The following is a 19,264-nucleotide window of genomic DNA, read 5'->3' on the forward strand; positions in this document are numbered from 1 at the left end:
ATAAGCTGAAGAAGTAAATAAATGAGAGTATAATAACAACAAATGCTGTGGGTCAGAGAAAGACAGAGTGAGGGGTGGGGTGCTGAGATGGAGAAGGCGTGAGGCATTGTGGGTGATGATGGGAGGAACAGATCAAGGACTATATGTACCTATTGTGTGCTGGACAGAACAGTAGAAACATTTCATCCACAGCTCATACGTAGAGTCAACAAATGTATGAACAATGAATGATTATTTCATTTTCTAAATCAAAGAAGTCAGAGAAATTAAACCGCTCATCCAAGATCGGAAGAATTAGTAAAATCCTGAGTCAAAATGCATGTCCAAATCTGTGTGTTTTCACCAAAAACTGGGAAAGGATTGGAAAGGTCACTCTCCACCCACTGTGTGAAACAGAGGACAGATGCCCCTGCTTCTTCTTCTTTTCTTTGCCAGCTAATTACATGTCTGATTAGTGTAGGACAAAGGAAAATGCACAGAAGAGAAGCCTGACAAGGTTGAGAAGGAAATGGCCCTGGAGAAAGGAAGATGATTCATCGATAAGCTCTTTGTCCTCTAGAAATGCAATAGGCCTCCTAGGAGGAAAGACTCAGTGTCTCGGGGGCAACTTGGGCCTTGAAGGAAGAGTCACCCAGAGGAGAAAGAGAACAGAAGAGCTGGAGTGTTTTCAGACTTCCCTTCCTCAGCAAGCCACACGCACACAAAAAGTGCTATAAAATGTCTTTGATTCTTCCTCCTCTTCATTCATACTATTATATACCGGCCTGTCCAACATTGCCCTTTAAAACCAGGCCACCTTTGGAGCAGTGATTTAACTACATAGTGTTTCTCGAGCATCTAATCCTTGAAACAGGATCCTATGTCGTACTTGGTTAAGACTCAATACAATTTCAGTAGGGTCCGCTGCATCATTCACTCCAGATGAAACCCCAATAAATCAAAACAGGATTATTCAGCAATTTAAACAAAAACTGTTTTCCCACTGATGACACTGAGTGTCATGTCAGGTTTCTGGTAATGAAATTAGTGGTCAGATACGTGGTGAGGTCAACTCACCTTGTCATTAAAGTTCAAAAATTCAAATGCCCTTCCTTTAAAAATTTTTAAAATTCTTGCTAGCTTTTATCACCATTTCCATTGTGAGATTTCTTTCTCAGAGATGAAAATAAAGGTCCTTTTTTAATTCCCAGCTTCTAGTTTAGTGTTATCTCAAATCGAGTCTTGACATACACATCATTTAAAATTGCCTCTTAGAGACAAATTTGAAGTTTTCAATCAAAATTGAGGGTTTCTTTCGACTCTCTCTTAGGTACATGTAGAGCCTGCTAAACATTTCAGAGCGTGGGTGGACCTCCCTCTATAAATTGTAAATTGCCTACGCTTTTGAACTCCCTTTCTGTTTTAAAGCTACGTAGGTTAAAAATTAAGCCCCTACAGTGAAGGGCACCTGTATTTGCTCTCCCTATTATGCAGCTATACTGAAATGCTTTACAGCTGTCTAAATTAGCATAATTAAATCCACATCAATTAAAAACCTCAATCACCTCTCTCCCCTTCACATGTAGATGGTGACATTTGTCTAAGGTGGGAATTAACAAAGGAACTTTTTAACAGTTGAAGATCTGGCTCAAAAGGAGGGTAATAGGATTGGTGTATTGTTCTGGGTTCATCTAAGCTGGGGAGCAGTGGTCAATGAGAGCTATTTGGCCAAAATCATCTGCAGTTTGCATTTCAATGCTGCTGGCAGCAGGGCCGGCCATTCGAGATGTGCATTTTACAACAGGCCTCTCCAGCTACTGCTCTTTATCCTCCAATAATGAGGGTAAACAAAGCGCCATTGTGACTTTGGGGGTGGTGGTTGTTTTTAAGCTGGGGAAGCCTAGTGACCTCAGGATAGTGACAAGCCTACACCGTGTGGTGCTGGCAAAAAAAATTCCTGGAGATGAAAACTGACGTGGGGTCTGGGGGTTAATTTCTGGAACAGACAAATTTGCATACAAATGAAAAATGATGGGATTTCCGTTCTCCTAAATTTTCAATGTCATCAGCATCAAACAGCAGCCTTGTTCCCTTGCTGTTTGAAGAATATTCATTACTTTAGAAGAAGGGGCACCTTGCTTGGTGTTCAACTCAATGCAGGTCAATGACTTAATTTGTGAAGTTTCATCTAGAGGGTGAGTTTTCTGAGCATTTTGTAAGACTTTTAAATATGGCTTGAATGATGCATATTTTTACAATCTTAAACTTTTCTGAATAAACATTGAATGGCGTGTGGTTGACTACTTTGAGCATTTACCTGTTCACCATCATTAGCTCTTCAACTATATTTACCTGACCTCTCTTCCATATAATATTAGTACTACAGAGGATGACAGTTGGGTCTGTTAAGTTTAGTGGATTTGAGAGGCAGGACATGACAATACTTACTCATTTGTCCAAAGAGATCTCAGGTGGCCTCAGCCTGCAGCAGCTTGAAGCAGGATTTCAGGTCCTGGCCAGAGCTTGAGATTGGGTTGAGGCAGCGAGAGCACTGAATCTAGCCGCAATATCAGTGACCAGTGACAAGACCCTGGCCCACAACTCCACAGAAATGAATTTCCATATAGAGACGGGTAGTGAAACAAGTGAAGTGTTCATTAGGAGGAAAAAGAGTATGTGTGGATAGACCCAGAGGAGGGCTCAGAGAGACTGGTGCCCTTACAGTGGTTTGAGTCACTTTTATGGGGCATTTCTTCTGGGTTTCCTTTGGCCAATCATCTTGCTTTGCCTGTTTCTGAGTCCATATTGGAGGTGGCCCTCATGATAAAGAACCTGCCTACCTGTGCAGGAGAGAAAAGAGACTGGGTTAGATCCCTGGGTCTGGAAGATTCCCTGGAGGAGGGCATGGCAAACCACTCCGGTATTCTTGCCTAGAGAATCCCATGGACAGAGAAGCCTGGCAGGTTATGCCATTCATAGGGTTGCAAAGAGTCAGACATGACTGTAGTGACTTAGCATGGATGCACGAGTCTGTATTTGGTATGTCTCAGGGTCCTCCCATGGAGAAGGCGATGGCAACCCACTCCACTGTTCTTGCCTGGAGAATCCCAGGGATAAGGGAGCCTGGTGGGCTGGTGTCTATGGGGTCACACAGAGTCGGACACGACTGAAGTGACTTAGCAGCAGCAGCAACAGGGTCCTCCCATGGGTGTGCATGCATCTCTTAGTTCTCTAATGACGAGGACTGTGGGTAGGTTGGCATCATTTACCGTGGGTGGTATCCCCTCACTTTTGGCCTTCAAGGAGCCTTTCTGTGCATATGTAGTCGGAAGATCTCCTTGACTTCAAGAATGAGGAATCTGTGCTTTTTTATCTCTTACCTGGGCAGGACTCAGCTCCTGTCTTGCTCCTGTTATTTTGGAGTACCTGTCCACAGGGGACAACTCCAGATGCTCTCCCCAAGAACCATCTAGCTCCTACCTCAAAAGCATATATTTCTTCATTTTTATTCTTTTAGTTGTTTTTTTTCACATTTAAAGACTTTTTTTTTTAAAATTTTTAGAGTAGTTAAGATTCTCAGCAACATTGAAAGAAAGGTCAGAAAGCTTCCATATCCCCCTCCACCACCCACACACAGTCTCCCTTGTTATCAACATTGCCCACCAGAATAGTGCACACGTACAACTGATGAGCCTACCCCAACACATCCTAACCACCCTAACTCCATAGTTTCCTTTAGGGCTCACTCTTGGTGTTGCACATTCTTTGCCTGAGACAAATGTATAATGACATATATCCATTATTACATGATCATACATCATTACAGTACCAGACATGTAGAGTATCATTTAGTTCCATTGCCCTAAATATCCTCTGTCCTCGGTTTATTCACCCCTCTCTCCTCCTCAATCCCTGGCAAGCACTGGTTTTTACTGTGTTCCTTTGACTTTCCACAAATCACATGGCTGGAATCATAGAGTACGTAGCCTTTCAGTTTGGCCTCTTTCACTTAATAATATGCACTGAAGTTTCCTTCATGTCTTTTCATGGCTTGATAGCTCATTTGTTTTTAGTGCAAATAATATTCAATTGTCTGGATATATTGCAGTTTATTTATTCATTCATCTACTGAAGGACATCTTGGTTGCTTACATTAAATACTTTTTTTTGATGATATAATTCTTATCTCCTCATTTTTATAATGTTAGAAAATATAAGCAAGCAGAAAAAAGAAAACAAAAATTATTCAAAGTCTCAGTTCCTAGAGATCACTTCCAATTCATATTTTAGTGTATATTTTTAATCATTCTCCTTTTCACACTCTAATACTCTGAAACTGTCAGCCCACTGACAAGGCAAGAATACTTTCCACTGCCCATAGCAAAGTTGACCCTGTTTAATTAGCTGAGGCTGCCTTTGAGGAAATACTGCTAAAGGCACCTTCTTATGAGTCCGACTCTCTCCTTTCCCTGCTGTATTACTAGTGAACTTGTTGTTCAGTTGCCCAGCTTTTTCCAACTCTTTGCGACCCCATGGACTGCAGCACACTAGGCTTCCGTGTCCCTCACCATCTCCCAAAGTTTGTCCAAGTTCGTGTCCATTGCATCGGTGATGCCATATAGCCATGTTATGCTCTGATGCCCTCTTCTCTTTCCCCCTTCAATTTTCCCCAGCATTAGGGATTTTTCCAGTGATCTGGCTGTTGAATATGCAGTGGAGGTGATGAATAGATTAAAAAGATTAGATCTAGTAAACAGTGTCCCTGAAGAACTATGGATGGAGGTCCATAATATTGTACAGGAAGAGGCTAACAAAACCATCCCAAAGAAAAAGAAAGGCAAGAAGCAAAGTGGTTATCTGAGGAGGTTCAACAAGTAGCTGAAGAAAGAAAAGAGCAAAAAGCAAGGGAGAAACGGAAAAGTACATCCAACTAAACTCAGTGTTCCAAAGAATAGCAAGGAGAAACAAGGACTTCTTCAATGAATAGTGCATAAAACTAGAAGAAAACAGCAGAAGGGGAAAGACTAGAGATCTTTTAAGGAAAATTGGAAATATCAAAGGAACATTTCACCCAAAGATAGGCATAAAAAAGGATACAAATGGTAGAGATCGAGTAGACGCTAAAGGGATCAAGAAGAGATGGAAAGGATACACAGAACTAGTGATCTAGAAGACCCCAAATAACTTCTTGAAACCCCTAAGTCTTTCTTCTAAAATATGGGTCTCTCTAGATACTGTCATATATACTGCCATAGACTCAGTTCAGTTCGGTTCAGTTCAGTTGCTCGGTCGTATCTGACTCTCTGTGACTCCATGAACCAGAGCAAGCCAGGCCTCCCTGTCCATCACCGACTCCTGGAGTCCACCCAAACTCATGTCCATTGAGTCGGTGATGCCATCCAACCATCTCATCCTCTGTCACCCCCTTCTCCTTCTGCCCTCAATCTTTCCCAGCATCAGGATCTTTTCAAGTCAGCTCTTCACATCAGGTGGCCAAAGTATTGGAGTTTCAGCTACAACATCAGTCCTTCCAATGAACACCCAGGACTGATCTCCTTTAGGATGGACTGGTTGGATCTCCTTGCAGTCCAAGGGACTTTCAAGAGTCTTCTCCAACACCACAGTTCAAAAGCATCAATTCTTCCATGCTCAGCTTTCTTTATAGTCCAACTTTCACATCCATACATGACCACTGGAAAAACCATAGCCTTGACTAGATGGACCTTTGCTGACAAAGTAATGTCTCTGCTTTTTAATGTGCTATCTAGGTTGGTCATAACTTTTCTTCCAAGGATTAGGCGTCTTTTAGTTTCATGGCTGCAATCACCATCTGCAGCAATTTTGGAGCCCCCAAAAATAAACTCAGCCCCTGTTTCCACTGTTTCTCCATCTATTTGCCATGAAGTGACGGGGCCAGATGTCATGTTTTTTTCCTGATGTTATTTTTTTCTGATGTTAGTTTTAAGCCAACTTTTTCACACTCCTCTTTCACTTTCATCAAGAGGCTCTTTAGTTCTTCTTTACTTTCTGCCATAAGGATAGTATCATCTGCGTATCTGAGGTAATTGATAATTTTCCCGGCAATCTGGATTCCAGCTTGTATTTCTTCCAGCCCAGCGTTTTTCATGATGTACTCTGTGTATAAGTTAAATGAACAGGGTGACAATATACAGCCCTGATGTACTCCTTTTACTATTTGGAACCAGCTTGTTGTTCCATGTCCAGTTATAACTGTTGTTTCCTGACCTGCATATAGGTTACTCAAGAGGCAGGTCAGGTGGTCTGGAATTCCCGTCTCTTTCAGAATTGTCCACAGTCTATTGTGATTCAGACAGTCAAAGGCTTTGGCGTAGTCAATAAAGCAGAAATAGATGTTTTACTGGAACTCTCTTGCTTTTTCCATGATCCAGCAGATATTGGCAATTTGATCTCTGGTTCCTCTGCCTTTTCTAAAACCAGCTTGAACATCTGGAAGTTCATGGTTCACGTATTGCTGAAGCCTGGCTTGGAGAATTTTGAGCATTACTTTACTAGCATGTGAGATGAGTTCAGATTAATGGCTATCAAAATACATCAGAATTCTTATTTAACTTTTAGAGCAATACTGAGATATTATATTTACTGAGCTTCCCCGGTGGTGCAATGGTAAAAAATCTGCTTACTAATGCATGAGATGCAGGTTCCATCTCTGGGTCAGGAAGATCCCCTGGAGAAAGAAATGGCAACCCTACTCCTGTATTCTTCTTTAGAACACATTCAATGGACAGAGGAGCCTAGCAGGCTAGAGCCCATGGGGTCCCAAAGAGTTGGACACAACTGAGCATGCATGCATGAAATATTTACATTTTTATAATGAAGCAGAAAGTGTTTTCCTCTGTTCCTCAGCTCTTCAGAACTCTGGAATGCCTCCATGGATATGCCTTTCTCTATTTGCCCTTGAGATTTGCCGGCAACTTCTGTAGGGAATAGTCTGTGATACTTTTTATTGGGTCATGGAATGTTCTTCAACACTTTACTTCTCTCTCATGGGTGAGATACCTCCTTGGCAGTTTATCATTGTTTAATAAGAAAGAAAAGAATGATGCATATACTTTAAAAATCTCATGAAAAGGAAAGGTCCAACTTTCAGGCTATGAAATGATTGAGAAATCCTTTAAAGAAATAAGGCAGCTAAACTGCTATTATATATAAACCATAAAAGGCAATATAATAAAGTACATGGGAATAAAATATGTGTGTTTTAACTTGGAACTTCACATTTGTCTATAGCCTGGTTATATACATCTCTGATACAATAAGTACCTTTACCATATATATGAGTTTACCAGGAATAACTTTTTTTGTCAATTAAATTATCTTTATTGTAATTATGACTTGCTGAAGGGGAATTTTGAGGCCATAAACAAAATATCTCAAGGTTCAGATGTCTGTTTAGACAAGGAGTTTTCTATTGATCCTAGTTTGCCTTCACCTAACTTCGTGCAGCAAAAATCACAAAGACATAATTAGAAAATTTGGTACAATATTTAGCTCTGGTCCCTGTGTGATGGAATTGTTTGACTGCTGAGTAACTGAAGCTTGTTTGCATCCCAGTGTGTAGTGAAAGGCAAACTTCAAAGAAAATATTATATCTCCCAACTCCAGCTCCTGAGAGTCTTGGAAGTATAATACAGCAAGGCTTAAAACTCCCTGCTGTGGAAAGGGCAATTTGACACTGAAACTAGTGTTAAATCACTATTGAAACACTGGTTTGCAAAAGAGTTCTTATTAGATAAATATAGTTAAAGCCTTAAAAGGCAGGAGAAAAATACACCCAAGTCATAGGGAAAAAAATGGGGGAGAAAAGTCTTTCAAGTTGGACAGTATGTGTTGACAAAATTTGGAGATTTTAAAACATGTATCTACACATTTATTTTATAAATTGTACATAAGACTGGCTCCTTTTCCAGTGCAAAATCAAATATTTAGATTTGCAAAAACCTATGGAAGCCAGATTTTAGACAAAAAGGGATTTTTTTGTCAGACTGTCAGTCTCTGAATTTCATCACAATCTGTTCAGCTGTTTTTGTTGCAGGCAGGCGTAAAACGTACTGGGTAAGTGTGTGTTTGTATTTATTATTAAAATGGGGATGCTAAATCCTGCTTTCTAACAGTCTTCACATTCTTTAAGTCTGTGATGGTCACAGGGAAGCAGATTCATGAAATGCAAGTATGAGAGTCACACATGGAATAGGAGGGAGAGAGGGGTGTGGCATGTATCCATAACCAGCACCTCTTTGCAAAATAAGGTTTCAAGCCTTTGGAAAAATGACCCTGGCGTGTTGCCTCAGTCACTTTTTCTGAACCTATATATACTGACTCTTGTTTGAAAGAAGGATGAGGAAATGATTTCCTGGTGGCAGATCTAAATGTTTTATTTCATCATCATGATTTCTTTTCTCATTCTCTGCATGAATCTGAAAATGATAACTTGGGTTGAAAGTTTTCACATCATTTTATGTACATGTGTAATTGTATACAATGATTACCTAAGAGACTCTGAAAGCTAGAATTTGAACCTCTAGTAGGTGAGACAGTATAATGAAGAACAAGCAAACAACAAACAAATAAATACCAAATCTTATGTAAGTGCATGCTTATGGAGCTAATTCTTCTAGCTAGGGTTTTTTGATACATTTGCACCCAGAAGAAATAAAATTTGAGATAATATTTCCCCACATAAGCAAGGCTATTTCTTTATTTATGGAAAATACATTCGCTGCTGATCACAACCGGCTAGAATAGAGTGAGCATTTGAGGTATATTTTCAAGAGATACAATGGAAATTTTACCTTTAACTGAGTGTATTAATTGGCTAATTCAGCCATCAGAAAATGACACACACTGAGTTATTTGGATAGCACTTCTTTTTGGAGACTGGAAGGCCAACATCCGGGTACCAGCAGGGCTAGTTTCTCAAGAGACCTTTCTTCCTGGCTTATAAGCAGTGGTATCTTGCTGTGTCTCAACATGACTCTTTTATGAGTGTGAACAGAGAATCTCTAGTGTCTCTTTCTTTTCCTATCAGGACCCCAGCCTTATAGGATTAGGGTCCCACACTTAGGACCTCATGTAACCTTAATCACCTCCAAAAAGGCACTGTCTACAAATATAGTCACACCAGGGGTTAGAGCTTCACCAACAGAATTTGGGAGACACAATTAATTCAATCACTGCAGATGGTGACTGCAACCATGAATTAAAAGACACTTTCTCCTTGTAAGAAAAGTTATGACCAACCTAGACAGCTTATTAAAAGAGACAGTTGTCAACAAAGGTCCATCTAGTGAAAGCTTTGTTTTTTCCAGTAGTCATGTATAGATTCTTCGACTGAGCACCAAAGAATTGGTGCTTTTGAACTGTGGTGTTGGAGAAGACTCTTGAGAGTCCCTTGGGCAGCAAGGAGATCCAACCAGTCCATCATAAGGGAAATCAGTCCTGAATATTCATTGGAAGGATTGATGTTGAAGATGAAACTCCAATATTGGCCACCTGATGCAAAGAGCTGACTCATTTGAAAAGACCCTAATGCTGGGAAAGATCGAAGGTAGGAGGAGAAGGGGACAACAGAGAATGAGATGGTTGGACGGCATCACCAACTCAATGGACATGAGTTTGAGTAAGCTTCAGGAGTTGGTGATGGACAGGGTGGCCTGGCATGTTGCAGTCCATGGGATTGCAAAGAGTCAGACATGACTGAGCAACTGAACTGAACCAAATTCATTCGACAATACTGAAATAACACACAGACTCCCTGGAACTTCAGTTTCTTTGCTTCTGGCTGACTTTTCTACATCAGCTGCATGTAGGACTTCATATTGGGCTCAGAACTTTTGATTCACAGTTTTATATTTCTGATTAATAACGCATGGGAAAAATAAGTACTACTGTTTGGTAAATGTGGTTTGGTAAACAAATTATTTCTGAATACAATGTCTTTGGAGAAAAATCATTAAAGAAATTCCCAATGATTATAAAAGGGTCTTTGGAGAGCACCTCTTACCTACCTGATGAGGTGAATTCAACCAGGAAGTCTCAAGATCAGTTCCAGGTCTTAGATCTATGAGTCTCTGAGTTCATTCATATCCCAAATACTATTTCATCCCTAATTATGTGGTATTGAGAATCCACTGAAATATGGCAAAATAGTCTTCCCTCCAAAATTCTAAAGAGTATTGCAGATAAATTTACCAAGAAAAGTATAATTCTTGGGTTTGGTTGTATACCTGAGACAGAGACTAGCTGGTTAGATTCTTGTTAATTCCATTTCCTCTTTCTGTGCACACAGGGATAGTCCATTTCCCAGCTTCATTTAGGTCAGACCATGTGACTAGGTCCTGGCCAACTAGATATTGATGGAAATGATATACAACACTTCCAGAACTGGACAGAAAAGTGTCAGTGTGATCTTTCACAAGTTCTTTTTTCTTTCAGTAGTAGCAATGAAGATTATGTGTGGAAGTCATACAGAGGAGCCTGGATCCCATAGTCACCACTTGAAAGAGGCACTCAGGAAGCCTTTTTAACTATTTGTGAGCAAGGAAGAAATTTTATTATGTTAGTCCATTGAAATTTGGAAGTTATTTTTTATGTTTTTGTTGTTGTTTCAGTCGCTAAGTCTTGTCCTACTCTTTGCGACCCCATGGACTGCAGCATGCCAGGCTTCCCTGTCCTTCAGTGTCTCCTGGAGCTTGCTCAAACTCATGTCCATTGAATCAGTGATGCCATCCAACCATCTCATCCTCTGTTGCCCCCTTCTCCTCCTGCTCTCAATGTTTCCCAACATCAGAGTCTTTTCCAATGAGTCAGCTCTTCCCATCAGGTGGCCAAAATATTGGAGCTTTAGCTTTAGCATCAAATCTTTCCAGTGAATATTTAGGGTTGGTTTCCTTTAGGATTGACTGGTTTGATCTCCTTGCTGTTCAAGGGACTCTCAAGAGTCTTCTCCAGTACCACAGTTTGGAAGATCAATTCTTCAGCACTCAGCACTCAGCCTCTTTATGGTCCAACTCTCACATCTGAACATGACTACTGGAAAAACCATAGCTTTGACTCTACGGGACTTTGTTTGCAAAGTAACAACTCTGCTTAATAATATGCTATCTAGGTTTGTCATAGCTTTTCTTCCAAGGATAAAACATCTTTTAATTTCATTTGTTATAGTAGCTAGCATTAATCATCCTTACTAATACAATATCAAGGAAAATGTCAAAAAATTTGGACAACAATCTAAATTTTTTCTACTGAAATATATATCATTGAAGAAATTCTATACAACATTATATAGAATTTCCATTTGCCTAGTAGTCTTAAGAAATCAAGATGAATGTTGCTATCTTGACATCACTCTTGTGTTCATCGCCAGCAATATTCTGGCCAGAATCTCTCTGTATCAACTATTATTATTTTCCATTAGGCACACCCACAGATCACTCCAGGGCTTTAGGCTTCAACCTAAATTGTTCCCATCTTTGATTCTTTGAGGTGGATTTTTTGCTTTTTGTTTTGTTTTTCTTGGTGTGCTGTGTGCCGTTAGGCACGTGGGATCTTAGTTCCCTGACCAGGGATCTAAACCCACACTCCCTGCAATGGAGGCATGGAGTCTTCACCACTTACTCACTGGATTGCCAGGGAAGTCCCTGGGAGGTGGTTCTTAAAAATGATTTGAATATTGTGATCAGATGTCATCTGCACTTTCTTCTCTCCTCTAAAAATACCTCCTGATCGAAATTCTGTATCTTCTTGATTCCATTTTTTCTGGCAAAATCACTGTACAGCTCAGCGATGGCAAATAGCTTATATTTAATGTGTCTGCTCTATTGAGTTTGGAGTGGCGATCAGAGAGACTGAATTGTGAAGGACTCAGAGGTGGAGTCCTAATGGCAATTGCCTTTGCCTATGGCCAGAGGTGGCACTAATGGTAAAGAACCTGCCTGCCAGTGCAGGGGACTGAGAAATGGGGGTCCAACCCCTGGGTCAGAAAGATCCCCTGGAGGAGGGCATGGCAACCCACTCCAGTATTCATTCTTGGAGAATCCCATGGACAGAGAAGCCTAGTGGGCTACAGTCCATAGGATTGCACAGAGTCAGACATGACTGAAGAAACTTGGCATGCACTAACACAGGACCAGAACGTGGGGGCTGAAGGCAAATGTGTCCCAGAGGGCTGTTGCTGCTTTACACTGTTTCTGAGTATTATGTGTCTAGATTTATCTGTCTACTCTAGATATGGTCCAGTTTTGTTAAAAATATTAAAACCTCCATTTAAGGCCATACTCCTGTTGCAATAACCACTGTTAGCTCCTCAGCAGTGTAGGTTGCCATGCTAGAGCTGTTTTCACTTAGATCAGTCTAGTCAAACTTACTTTGTCTGACTAGTCTCCAGTTCCCAGGGAAGATGACACTATATATGACCTAGTATCCAGAATCTAGAGTCACAGACATACTAACAGATCCTGTGTCATCTATCAAAACACCAAAGATGGTGGTAAATATTAGGAAGTAAACATTAGCGTATATTGTTGGTGGAAGTGTATGTTGCTATAAATGTTCTATGGTACAATCTAGTAATATGGATTAAAATGTGAAATATATCTACACTTTGACACAATAATTGTACTTTTGGGAATTTATCCTAAAAATACAAGTGGTCATTTACATATAGTGACATCAATTATAGCTATATTTTGAATAACAATAGCCATTATTAAAGAACTGGTTAAATAAGTCATGCTATATCCATGTAGTGGAACACTATGCAGACTTTGAATGAGATAAGGTGGATCCACATCATAAAAAGTTGTCCAAGATAGAATGTAAAGTGAACAGTGCAGGTCGCAGAACAATTTGCATAATTTTAGTTTATCTGATAATCAGTAAATAGAGAAATACATATAATATTCTGTCCAGTGTTTCTACAAAGTCTCCTACAGCTTGAAAATACACTAGAAATACACATCCCTTATGTTAAAAGGAGTTACATCTCTGAGATAGGACGGAAGCAAGGCGAAATATGTGATGGAAATAGTGCTACACTATATATGTTGTATTTTCAATTTTTTAAATTATTGTGTAGTTTTATCTGTACCTCATTTCTTCATCTGTAAAATAGTGAAGTAATTCTAGGACAAATCCTATGAAATTGTGATTTTCATAAGTTGAAAAATGTGTGAGCGAATCAACACTTTAGATGGCTCACATTTAGAACACACAATATTGGTTATTGGGAGAAATAAATGAGCTAATTCATATAAAACATTTAGGATGATACCTCAAATATTGTAAGAGTGAAATAAGTGTTGACTCTTATTGTTCTTGTTATTATCGCTGCTTTACATTTCCAATATTCTTTCACGTTCATGTTCTAATTCAATCCTTGGGCTGCCTCTTGGGATAGGAAGGGCATGCAGCATCACCCACAGATTAAAAAGCCTTCTCCAGCATTTTACTCAGTTCACACATCATGCCATTTACTTCTCAAAACAATCCCAGGTGGAATGTAGCACATGTAGTTAAGTTTGCTTTGCTTACTTAAATTAACTGATGGAATTTTTTTAAAAAATTGTACGTTTGACATTTTCACCCAATACATAGAGATATAATTGTTATGTGTTATCCTCACATGAATATTTTCACTGATGAGATGCACAAAAGCAAAATTTGGAGCTCTTGAGTTAGAGGATGCAACTCAATGCTCATGTCCTTCTTGAGAAATCCTGTGGTTCTTGGGAATAGATTTTGTTGTTTTCCCCTCCAGGCTTCGTAGCTCTTTGCTTAAGTCTATTGTATAAAGAGATATTTTGTAAATGATACATGTAATATCAGTATATTATTTATACTTATCTCTGATTTTTCCAAACCTGGCAGACTCTCAGGCAAATAGTGGCTGCCTAGTAAATGGTTAAAAAATTAACATGGAACTAAGTGAAATGAATTAGTGATGATTCTGTTTTATTCATTAGAAAATTAAAGCCTTGAATAGAGAAGTGGATTGCCCAATTTCAAAAAAACTACTAGCTGGAGAAGCGAGGACTCAAGCCCAGGTTGCACACAGCCATGTCCAGAATGCCATCACATGAGGTGTAAAGCTCCAGACCCAAATGAAGCAGTAGGTATGCTCTGCCTTGAATGTGCCTACCAGACGAAAAGCCACCCCAGATGGCATATCCAATTTAATCAACATCACCTGTGAGCCAAACTGAACAGTAAATGTTAAGACAGGATCACTAATAATGGGGACCTGGAATCTAGCCAGAATTAAAACAATGATCTGCTTAACAATCCCTCTGGGCTGGATGCATGTGGAGAACGGATAAATGCTGGATATCGAAACAGCTGTTCTATGGCAAACTGAAATGGGGCAATCATAGATAGCAAAGGCAGAAGGAACACTTGAAAGTTGTCTTAAATAAAGTAGCGTTTTAAATAGTGTGTGACCTGGCTGTGGCCTTTTAAGAAGCAACAATCCCACACAAAGTACCCTGGCAGGCATCTCTGGAGAGTGAGGTAGCTTTTGGTTAGCAAAGCCTATGAGATTATAAAAGGCAATGACAATGATGGACGTCAGTCCCCAGTGTCCATACACAGTTGGTCCAGATACCACCTTGAAGATCAGTGCCCTAAATGAAAATTCCACATGTCATCACCTCCTGAACTTTGCCTAGAGAACAAGACCACTTTCTATAAACTTCTTGTAGGCATTGTATAAACTACCCTGTTTTTCATATTCCTCTATTGTCTAATTCTTTTAAGATGATAATCACATTGTGTCTTCACAGCACAATCACTAATTGCCTTCAATCAGAAACCAAAGTTGATATTCAAAATATTTAACAAGGAGACACATGCATAGAGCAACCAGAATGCCAGCTTGATGCTGTCCTGACTTGCATCAGCGATTGTTCTTATTCATCAGGGCCTATGACTCTACGTTATGAAGTGTCGTAGGACGGCATGCACACACAGTGTTCTCAGGAAGGACTTCTTGATTGATTGACTCTCCAAGTTCATTTTTATACTTGTCTGTCATTTGGAGAAATCCCAAATCTGTGTGTAATTTATCATCCATGCAACTGTATTAAAATAAACATGCCAATTACAGACTAAAAAATAAGCAGGCAACCATGTAAGAAATCGGTTGTTCAAAAAGCATCATGTATTCAGGAGTCATTTAACAAATACATACTCTGTATTACTGTGCTGATATTTGGGAACATAAAGATATATCAACAACTGCGCTTACTTTCTGGAAGCAATAGATTAGCAAAAATACAGATTTTACCACTGCTACCGTCAACTATAATATGACCAAGTGTTTTAAGAATCAGTTCTGTGTAATCATTATAACAGCTGCAAGATCACTATACGGTTGGTAAATATAGTTGAGTTTCATGTGTGTAAACATTGGATCATCTCATTCAAACTTGCCACTATGGGAATTCCGCTCACAGCTTCCATGAGAGGAGGCTAGCAGCTTTTTTGGATTACCAACAGTACTAGAGAGAGAAGCCATTGTCTTGTAAAAGAAGCTACATGTTTCTAAGAGAATGAATTTTCATATTTTATAAAAGCACTCTGCAAAATACACTGTAGTTGTGAATTTTCCCACATTCCTTTCTCTAATTGTTTTGCTAAGAATTTAGGCAAACTGGTTCAGAAAATCCAAGAGATTTTTAACTTGTCACCAAAATGCCTTCTGAATTTCACCCTTCGATATAAAAAAGTTATTGAGAGTAACTTTCACTAAATCTCTATACCCATATAATAACATTTGATGAAAGGGAGTTTATACAGTAGGAAAACTTGAGGGAAACAAAAGAAATTTTCATCCATTTTCCTTTGTCCTTATGTAATTGGATCACTTGATCCCAACTGGTAAACTGTTCATCAACCAGTTCATTTAGATTTTAACAAAAATATGAGCATTCCTTAACCATTTTGATTCAGACAGACATTTGTTGGGTATCTGCTGAACTCTGCTACTCCAGTGAGACAGATAAGGGACTATAAAGAAACTGTCTGAAGGAGTTTATAGTCAAATCCAGAGAGGTAGACATGGAGGTAAACGAGAGCAACGCAAAATATCAACCCTTGTGAGAACACATGATCAGGAATTAGTGAGTGTCACAAAGAAATGGGTGCTCTTTCTTCCAAATACAGTGGTCCACCAGGATGACTGGCTTCTCTGGTGGCTCAGCAGTAAAAGAATTCCCTGCCAATGCAGGAGATTCAGATTCTATTCCTGGGTCAGGAAGATCCCATGGAGAAGGAAAAGGCAACTCACTCCACTATTCTTGTCTGGGAAATCTCATGGAGAGAGGAGCCTGGTGGGCTACAGTCCATGGGGTCCCAAAGAGTCAGATATGACTAAGCCACTGCACACGCACACATTCACCAGGATAACCAGGTTCCAGAGAGCTATCTCTGTGAGACAGCTATCTCTGTGAGACAGCTATCTCTGGGGCACAGCCTACTGACACTCTTTGTATGTAAACATTTAATTAGTACACTCTTCTATGTTTGTAGCTTTCTGATGGTTATTGTGGTATTCATGTTGATGGTTTAAATATGTTCCTGAAGAACTATATCTACTGGATTTCAGACAATAAGATCCCAATGGATAAGAAAACCACCTAAAGTGGCATGATATGTTATCTTAGCTGTAGCTTTGGGATTGCTTCTGATGCATCTTTAGTTCTGTGAAGAGACCCTTCATAATGGGAAGAAAACAAGAGTGACAGCATGCGAGTGATCATAAATGCTTTCTACTGTCAACACATTCCAGATTATTTGTTTTGAGCCTGGTCTCTGAGATACCTTCCAGGTGACCAAAATGATTCTATTGTCTCTCTGAGATTGTTTGGCATTGCTACCAATTGAATTTCAACTGTAAAGCAGCTTTATAAGAGCACTGCCATGTCATATTACAGGGAACAGATGTCAAAATAAAGGTTCACTAACTTGAAGCTACTTATATACATAGAACTCAGGTGTGTCTGTGACCGCATGAAGAGAGGGAGAAATTGAATTTTGTGCCGTTGAATTATACCAAGGACAGGCTCTTTCCTTGAGATGCCAACAGAGGAATTTTGTTAGCAGTATTCTGTGAACAAAACACTTAAGAGAATGTATGTATACAATAGTTTAAAAAAAAGGGTTACTGACACAGATGCCAATTTGGTGGGGCATATGGAACATTTACACTTGCCTTTTTCTTTCTTTCTTGCTACAGCTGGTGCTGATTTAGTATGTGAAATTTTACTAGCAGGAGTGCTAATCAAGACCGAGATTCTGTAAGGATTTAGTCATTTATGTAGGGGAAACTACGGGTATCATTAAAAAGTAGAAGATCATCTTAGGAAAAGCATTATCGTTATCAACCTCATTTTTAAACTAAACAGACACAACGGTACTGTAAGTATCACTTTAGCAGCCGAAAAAGTCAGAATGTTTTCCAGATAATGTTCTAAGAGGATTGCACCCACCGTTTAAAGTTGTGGTGGAGGCGTGTTGAAGTTGGTGCTGTTGGAGCCAAGCAGGAGGGTGAACCATCTCACAGTTCGTTGTATAACTTTTCTGCGTAGTGGTTCAGCAGAACTGCTATGTGGAAAAATTCCATTTTCAAAGAATAAAAGAGCATTGTAATAATACGGAAGATAGATGCATTTTTTTTCCAGAATGATTGGGGGTAGGGAATTGGGGTGATGGGAAGAAATGTGAGTCTTGATTCTTCCCCCTTATATTTTTGAATACAGAGTTTTGCAATCTGAGGCCAAATTTCACTAATCAGGAAGGTGTTGAGAGAAAAATGAAATAAAATTTAAAAATTCTTTCCCAAGTGGCAACAAACACATCCTCGGTACATTAAATATGTTGTCCAGGTGGTGTGGTGGAGTTGGAGACCTGCGCGGCAGCTATGAGACATCTGCTGCCTGGGGAAACTCGCAGCGTGGCAAAGTGGTGTTTGTAGCTCCCTGTGGAAGGGTGCCAGCTGCCCAGGGCTTCGCTTCTCCAGATGAACCAAGAGTCTTGTTGGTGCTTCAGATGAATCCGGTGCATCATTCCTACCCTCCTCACCTCAAGAATTTAAAGGACAAGGAGGTTTTGCTATGGAAAAAAAGCCAGGTGGATGTTGCTGGGTGATGTGTAGATCAGGTCTCTCCTAGTCCCACCGGCTTTGTCCATGACAACAAGCGTGACAACAAGCACAAGCCTGCAATTAAACCATTTTCATTCTGTTTCCATGTGTAATTTCTATGACTTGCTGTAAGTTACTTACTCTGTTCATGCTTCATACTTTAAATACTGTCAGAAGAGATATTTGAAAAGTAGTTTGCTCAAATGTAAGCAACAAAATATTTTCTTTAAAAATAATGAATGGCCGTGCATGTTTTAGATGGTGGGTTTCATTATTTTAGAATATTTTGACATAAGTATGGCACCTTTAAAAGCAGACTACATATAATAACTTGTAAATAACTGTTAATAACTAATTAAAAGTCACTTACTGAGTATTACCACACACCAACCACTATTAACCACTTTTGTTAAAAGCAAAAGAGACAAAGCCTATGTAACACAATCTATAGTCCTAGCTCAAAATCTAGAATCTTTAAAAATTAATTAGTAAATCTCTTAAATTATTTTATTTATCCAGTCCTTAATGATATTTTTACCATAAGCATGACCATCTGGGCTATCTGATTAAAACTGGGAAAGTTGAAGACCTACCCTCAAATGCACAAAGAGGAAAGATTGAGTAGATTTGGACTGAAGTACCAAATTTTAAAACAAGTCATAGTAATTCTTTCCCTTTCTATCAGAAATATTTTACATCTACAATAATGCCTAAGAAATGTAATTTCATGAAAGAAAAGGAAAGGGCATCTAGTTGACAAAATAAACACACAAGAGAGTAACAAAATTTAAAAATGCAAATATTAGGTTAAAAAGTATATGATTAGTCATTTGCATATACATACACACATGCCATTTAAAGTATAGTGATTCTTTTTTTTTAATTTTTATTTTTAGTTTATTTTGCTTTACAATACTGTATTGGTTTTGCCATACATTGACATGAATCTGCCACAGGTGTACATGAGTTCCCAATCCTGAACCCTCCTCCCCACTCCCACCCCATATCATCTCTCTGGTATAGTGATTCTTAAGCACTAATAAGTTCCTTTTAAAATTCTGTTAGGCTATGTGGAGGGAAAGAACTTTTATTTCTGAAATTGCACCTGAT

At 39.3% G+C, this 19,264-nt stretch overlaps 1 protein-coding gene across 6 annotated transcripts in view; it reads left to right on the forward strand.

Annotated features, from left to right (window-relative positions):
- GTDC1 (glycosyltransferase like domain containing 1) overlaps window positions 1-19,264 on the forward strand; it is a 523,084-nt gene that overhangs the window by 481,571 nt on the left and 22,249 nt on the right. The gene's annotated exons all lie outside the window — the stretch shown is intronic.

Source organism: Ovis aries, chromosome 2 (genome assembly GCF_016772045.2).
Source record: "Ovis aries strain OAR_USU_Benz2616 breed Rambouillet chromosome 2, ARS-UI_Ramb_v3.0, whole genome shotgun sequence".
NCBI lineage: Eukaryota > Metazoa > Chordata > Mammalia > Artiodactyla > Bovidae > Ovis > Ovis aries.